General features: G+C 35.6%; 1 protein-coding gene across 1 annotated transcript in view; it reads left to right on the top strand.

Moving 5' to 3' along the window:
- Positions 1-1,793: 1,793 nt before the first annotated feature.
- The window catches only part of LOC134648040 (adenylate cyclase type 8), a 39,791-nt gene continuing 34,087 nt past the window's right edge, over positions 1,794-7,497 (top strand). The window contains exon 1 of the mRNA XM_063502475.1: positions 1,794-2,116. The gene's annotated coding sequence lies outside the window, so the exon portion shown is untranslated. The remainder of the gene's footprint in view (positions 2,117-7,497) is intronic.

Genomic DNA, 7,497 nt, shown 5'->3' with positions numbered 1-7,497 from the left:
ATATGAGCGCTGTAATACAAAGGTGTGTGTGTGTGTGTGTGTGTGTGTGTGTGTGTGTGTGTGTGTGTGTGTGTGTGTGTGTGTGTGTGTGTGTGTGTGTGTGTGCGCGCGCGCACGCATTAAATCATAGCAAGCAAATGTAGCCCTACGAGGGAATTTATTCTCTTGGGATCAGATACCAACCGAGGTCACTATCCACTACAATTACCTTACAACTTTCAAAATGTCTTCACATTCGTCATAGCTCCAGGATAGCAGAAGAGCCTGAATTTGCATTTTGGCTTGACTAAACCGACAATCTTTTATATTACAGCTTTTGAGTAATTTGTTGTATATGTGCGGAAACAGAAATGCCTTAAACCGTTTAGCAAAAGCAGATTTAACGCTCAGTTTCGGGACTTGGAATATTCTTTTCTGTAACATATTTGTCAGATTGGATGACTGACTAGTATCTCTGTGCATGAGCATGGCAACACGTAACATGAATAATTTTCTCACTGACAAGACTTGAGCTTCACTGTAGAGAGCATGTGTAGGATATCGTCGGGGTCTACGTAAGGAAACCTTAAGTACCGCCCTTTGAGCTCTTTCCAAGTCTATTAAAGTGGACTTAGCACAGCCTCCCCACGCAAGAATGCAATAATCTAGAATAGATTGACATAGTGCCAGATATACCATTTTAAGAGTTTGTCCATCTGTAGCCTCTCTTAGTAACTTCATTGTATAAATGAGTTTCCGTTATAAATACTTACTTACAAGATAAAACATTAATAACCTAAAGTTGCTTGCTGCGTTTCCCCGCTGGATTGCTAGACTTAGCCGCTGAGTGAAGTAGGTATTCGCCCACCCGAAAGTCGCCAGATACCCAGACAAGTTTACCTAAGTATTTGAAATTTCTTTCACAACTTGTCTGGTGTCTGATGACCATGGCCTAAAGGTTTCGACTGCAAGCGTCGCAAAAATGTAATTGTCTTTTCAAAAATGCATATTTATACTTGGTCAACCAGACCTTGACAGTAGAAAAAGGCGGCAAATTTGAAAAATATAGGCGCGAAGGGATATCGTCGATATTTCGCGCCTTTTTTTACTGACAAGATTTGGTTGACCAGCTATATTTGCGGCGCTTGTTAGGTGGGGCGTCTTCTGCTGCCGTCCCCGGTTTCCGGGCCGAGCGATGGACGTGGGATGGAGCCAAAGTGTCCACGCCAAGGGTCGCCCCAAAAACCAAGGCACAAGCGAGCATCCATCAGGTCGCTTCCCATCCGCCACTGACAAGCCAACTGGTTCGAGGGTTGCCGGTATGTTCACTGTGCCGAGAGCTCTGCGGATTTGATCATTAAGCGCCGCGTTTATTCAATTTAAATGGTTTATTAAAAGTCAATACAAACATAAAAATACAAAAACCAATAACAACTTAAGACTAGCTTAAGCCTATATCTTAAATCTGTAAGTATTGTGTACAAAAAATAATTAAAGTTAAAGGGTTGGTACGCCGCCGGGACCCGGACCGTTGCCGTACACTCGTTCTGTTATCTTAAGCTCTTAAAGCTCTACTAAGCTCTTTCTAATCTAACCGCGCTTGCCTATTTCCACGCCACCTATTCTTTTTGTCACTTTAGATTTATCTTTCATTTTGTTATAATTTTATATACCTATGCGGATTTATTAGGCCAGTGAGGCCACTCCAGTTAATATTTGACAAATGATGTTTGAAATAAGCGCTGGTGGTGTGTGGTGTAACTGGTGTAAGTGGTGTAGTGTAGGGGTCTGGGCGGCGGCGCGCTGCGCGGGCGGGCGGGCGCGGGCCGCGGCCGCGGCGGCGCGGTGGGCGGCGGCCCGGCCCGGCAGTCGCACGCGGGCACGTGCGCGCACCGCCTTCGCGCCTCGACCTGCGCGCCCTACCGACCGACGCGCTCAATATCTCGTACAATTATCATTCCATTACAAAATCCTATTTAACATCCTTAATAAACAAAGAAGGAGAAACCCTCTTTTCGCTATCTCAAGTCAATCTACGAAAATATGTTAAGAAGATTTGTGGGTCAATAGGGTTTTACAAAATTGCTTACATCACCTGGAAAATCGGCGGGAAATCCATGTATAACAGCGTTCGATAGTCAGTAAGACAAATCTTCCTGGGAACATCTATTAAATGCGATTGATTATTTATTCATGAAATATTGCAATAAAATAGCTTCGGTTACAGGTAAAACACTTTATAAATCTGATGTATGATATGAACAATAAATCCTTGCGTGACTTTTAGGATTACCTCCAAAAATATGAATGGAGCCCAAATAACATGTTTAACAATTAACTTACCTCGTAAATAATTTTATTTTAACTGAAACATACTATATACGGTATAGGTACTGTGTAATTTTTATACCTACTCTTAGATTCAGCTACACTACAACTCTTAAAATCAATTTGAATAAGTAAGCATTAGGAAACATTGATGTTGGTTGCAATTTAGAAACAGCATAATGCATAAATAGACTGTGTACTAACTTGATTTTTGAAATGCTTTAAGTGGAACATTAAATGTTAAGGAAATTGTTCGGCAGACGAGAGGTAGGTATTAGTTTATGTCCTTCCTCGTCGTATAGTAACGAATTAAGATATACTTAGATACCTAACGAATAGACATGTATGTGTACACATTAAAAACACAATTTATAAGTTATAACATTTCACCATTTAATAAAACAACTCTCTCATTTTTTGCATGTTATTATTTAAACATATAGAGCTATCTGCTTTCTGTTAGGTAGAAGATCTAATTGTTTACAAATAGTCATAAATGTGATAATATTATAGTTTCAGTTCAGTGTATAAGTAATTGTAAAATTAAAGTTATGAATTTTAAAAAGTTACCTACTATAGGCAAACTTATTAAATAAAAAAATAATCAAATTTTTGGCACCTTTTGTTATCCACTCTCCTTTTCACCAGGCGTCATCTGCTGCTAATCAAGTTAACAGTAAGGTCAATGTGGCTAATTCCGTCATGGGGACTATTCCGTCCATCAGCGTTATTTTCGAACAACGAACAAAATTGATAAATTCATAGACAAAGCAGCGATTGCTTTTAGTTTCAGTAATCAAAAGCAAATTGTTTTTTTCCTATGATTGAAAATCAAAAATATATTATATAACCTACGCTCGTGGATGGAATAGCCCCTATGACGGAATTAGCCACATTGATCTTATCTAAATTGTACATAGATTCGATAGTTGCGTTGCTTTATAACAAGAGTTCCCATGCCGATATTTTAGGTCTGTCACCAGATCGGACATTGAAGAATTATCATTCCACTTACATACATACCCACATATGTGGCTATTATTACACAATACCTACAAATATTCTTTCCACCACACCAGCTCGTTAATGATCTTTATATTCTTCTAAAACTAAATTTAATTTCTAAAAATAATTTATTCCAATACTTCTAATAGTAGAAAAATAACTTGTTGGGATCTTTGCGTCCCGCCCAAGGTCAAACAATATCTAGTAATTAAAAAAAAAAACATTTTTAGCCGATTCCTATGAGAAAGTTACATTTTATCCACAAAGTGGCAAACATTTTTGAAGTGAAAACTTCTTTAGCGGCGCTGGGCACTTTTTGAGGTGGGGAAAAAATGATAAACTCGAGACAGCGTAAGGCGATCACGTGACCGTAAGGGGCGTAAGGCGGTCACGTGACCGTAAGGGGCGTAAGGTTTAGATGGCCACTCATAATTTAGATGGCATTTAAATCAATAAAGAAAAACTCAATGTTATTTGACATTTATGTTGCGGATTCCTTTTCAAGACTCTTTACCTATGTTTACGCAGTGTGTAAATAAACATGTTAATGGAAAAGTGTGATCTTATTTGAGAATGATAATAATATATAATTAATAAATAGAATACCTCCGCTAAACGTATGTATCGTGTTACCGGGCGTGGGTAACATAGTGAGGTGAGTTTTCACTTCTATCGGCACTCCCGGAGTGTAACCGTTGTTGTTTTACAAGAAATGTTGAGTTATATCCATGGTAGATGATAAATATTTAATAGCGTTCATTTGGATTTCATTTGTAACGTTTTATAGTTATTAATATTTAATAGCGTTCATTTGGATTTATTTATAATGTTTTATAGTTTACTAGCGACCGGTCCCGGCTTCTCACGGGTTAACAAATTATACACCTTCCTCTTGAATCACTCTATCTATTACAAAAAACCGCATCAAAATCCGTTGCGTAGTTTTAAAGATCTAAGCATACATACAGACAGACAGCGGGAAGCGACTTTGTTTTATACTATGTAGTGATTTTCCTCGCGTTTGTGTGGTGTTTTTTTAACCACACCATCTTGTAAAGGTTTTTTTAAGAAAATGGACTTAAACGCGTAATAATTACCTCCGACGTTTCGAGGACAGCATTGTCCCTTTGGTCTCGGAGAAAGACTGACTAATTGTATGTAATTTAAAAAAACTACTACCTAGGGATTATTACAATGTAGAGTCTCAGATTCTTCTAACTACTAAAAATAACTCTGTCTGTTACCTTTTCACGCTTTAACCGCTAAACCAATTAAGATGACATTTGGTAACTATGGAGATAAATAGTTTGAGACGCGAGGACAAGGAGATAAGATAGTTTTTATCACGGAAATCAGGACAGAAGCATATACCTAATCAAATCAATAATTAACATTTCCTTTTTTGTGTATAAACCGTCGTGCCAGAGACGCTATATGTGTCTGAGGTAAAACACATCGAACAAATTAATTGGAATCATTAGTGTCACTAAGTACTTAATAATGATACTAATGAAAGTCATTAGCTTGCATAATTAGAGTCATTAGTCTGTTACTATCCCTCTTAATCTAATAACTATGGGTGTATATAGATCTGATCGTACATACACTATACGCAGATTATAATAATCAAGATGTTTACAGACGCTCCTTGGTGTGATACCTATTATAAAACTTAATTAGGGAGAAATTGCTAACTATGTGATTATGTAGGAATGAGATACTTGCCTCAGTATTAGATTAAATTGTAACACAGTAATAACATATACTAATCTATGATTGTATCTCTGAAAAGAAAGATGACAATCGTAGCGGTGTATAGTTAGATATTAAATACATGCGTGCAAATATCTACACTAGGTACTAGAAAAAATAAATATAATAGACTAAAAAAACTATCTAGCTAGCTATAGGAATTACTTACGATATAATGAGTAATTCGGCAGGGGTATTATCACACTTTGTAAAATTGAAAAATTAAAAAAAAAAATACTAAATGTAAATATTTTCAAGATTGCTTTATTAGGATTCGATATGAGGATATTAGGTATAATTTGAGGTATATTTTACAAAAAAATATTGAACGGTATTGTATCTGGAGAAGCCTAAACTTGGTGTGTTTTGAAAATTCTATTTATTATAATTTAAAAAAAAAATGACTAAAATGTAGTGATGTGATATATTTTTGGAATCGGCTCAGAAAGCCCTTTCGTTTACACACGATAGGTTTCTAAACAATTTTTTTTTAATTCCATACAAATAAAAGATGACGTCATAATCAGAATCAGAATCAGATCATTTATTTGCTTTTCACATATAAATACATGCAAATATAGTTATAAAATATACTCTAAGGTACTTACATGCTAAAATTGCTTATTCTGAGGTTATAACTTCTGAGGTCATAACTCCTCTCGTTTTGTTTTATTTGTTGGTGCTTCGGGTCAAATTGTTTCAAATGTCCTAAAGATCAATCGTACCGATTTTCAGACCTTTAACATCATTTGCAGCGTTTTTTGGCGAACGATTATGGCAAGTAGGTATACATTAAAATTCCATAATCTATATATATAAATGCAAGTGTCCTGACTGACTGACTGACTGACTGATTCATCAACGCAGAGCCGAAACTACAAAAGCTAGAAAGTTGAAATTTGCACACTAGGTTGCATTTATAAAGTGTACAAGAGATAAGAAGCGATTTTGAAAAATTCAACCCCTAAGGGGGTTAAAAAGGGGATGAAAGGTTGTATGGGGTTCAAGTTTTATTTTAAGCTAGGAATTTAAAACTTTGTAAAAATGTATTATATTAAAAAACAAGAAAAGTAATTTCAGTGTTTTCGAAAATTCATCCCCCAAGGTGGTGAAAAAGGGGTTGAAAGTTTGTATGGAGATCAAATATTTTTGTGAGTGTGGGACTTGAAACTTTGTATATGGGTATATTATTATAAGACAGGAAAAGTAATTTCAGCGTTTTTGAAAATTCATCCCCTAATAGGGTTAAAAAGGGGTTGAAAATTTGAATCCATTACAAATGCTTTGAAACTTCTTAGAAAGGCACAGTAGCCGATTACAAAATAAAGTAATTGGGACGTTTTTGGAAATTCAACCCCTAAGGGGGTTAAAAAGGGGATGAAAGTTCGTCTTGGGGTGCAAATTTCATTTTAAGCTAGGAACTTGAAACTTTGCAAATAGATATTAAATTTAAATACAAGAAAACTAATTTTAGCGATTTTGAAATTTTATCCCCTAAGGTGGTGAAAAAAGGGTTGAAAGTTTGTATGGATATCAAACATTTTTTCGAGCGCGGGACTTGAATCTTTGTATTTGGGGATATTATTAAAAGACAGGAAAAGTAATTTCAGCGTTTTGTAAAATTCATCCCATAACAGGGTTAAAAAGGGGTTGAAAGTTTGTATGTGGTTCAAATTTTATTTTAAGCTAGGTACTTGAAACTTCGGAAAAAGATATATTATTAAAATACAAGAAAACTCATTTCAGCATTTTTGAAAATTCATCCTGTAAGGTGGTGAAAAAGGGGTTGAAAGTTTGTATGGATATCAAACATTTTTTCGAACGCGGGTCTTGAATCTTTGTATGTGGGGATATTATTAAAAGACAGGAAAAGTAATTTCAGCGTTTTGTAAAATTCATCCCCTAACAGGGTTAAAAAGGAGTTGAAAGTTTGAATCCATAACAAATGTTTTAAAACTTCTTAGAAAGGCATAATAGCCGATTAGAAAATAAAGTAATTGCAACGTTTTTGGAAATTCAACCTCTAAGGGAGTTAAAAAGGGGATGAAAGTTCGTTCGTCTTGGGATGCAAATTTTATATTAGGTAGGAACTTGAAAATTTGCAAAAAGATATTAAATTTAAACACAAGAAAACTAATTTCAGCGTTTTTGAAAATTCATCCCCTAAGGTGATGATAAAGGGGTTGAAAGTTTGTATGGATATCAAACATTTTTCCGAGCGCGGGACTTGAATCTTTGTATTTGGGGATATTATTAAAATACAGGAAAAGTAATTTCAGCGTTTTGTAAAATTCATCCCCTAACAGGGTTAAAAAGGGGTCGAAAGTTTGAATCCATTACAAATGCTTTGAAACTTCTTAGAAAGGCATAATAGCCGATCACAAAATAAAGTAATTCAAACTACGTTGCAAGGCTTATTTACTGGACCTCCAA

The sequence above is a fragment of the Cydia amplana genome, chromosome 5, assembly GCF_948474715.1.
Source record: "Cydia amplana chromosome 5, ilCydAmpl1.1, whole genome shotgun sequence".
Taxonomy (NCBI): domain Eukaryota; kingdom Metazoa; phylum Arthropoda; class Insecta; order Lepidoptera; family Tortricidae; genus Cydia; species Cydia amplana.
Note: the sequence above shows the minus strand (reverse complement) of the source record. Positions and strands in the feature narration are given on the sequence as shown.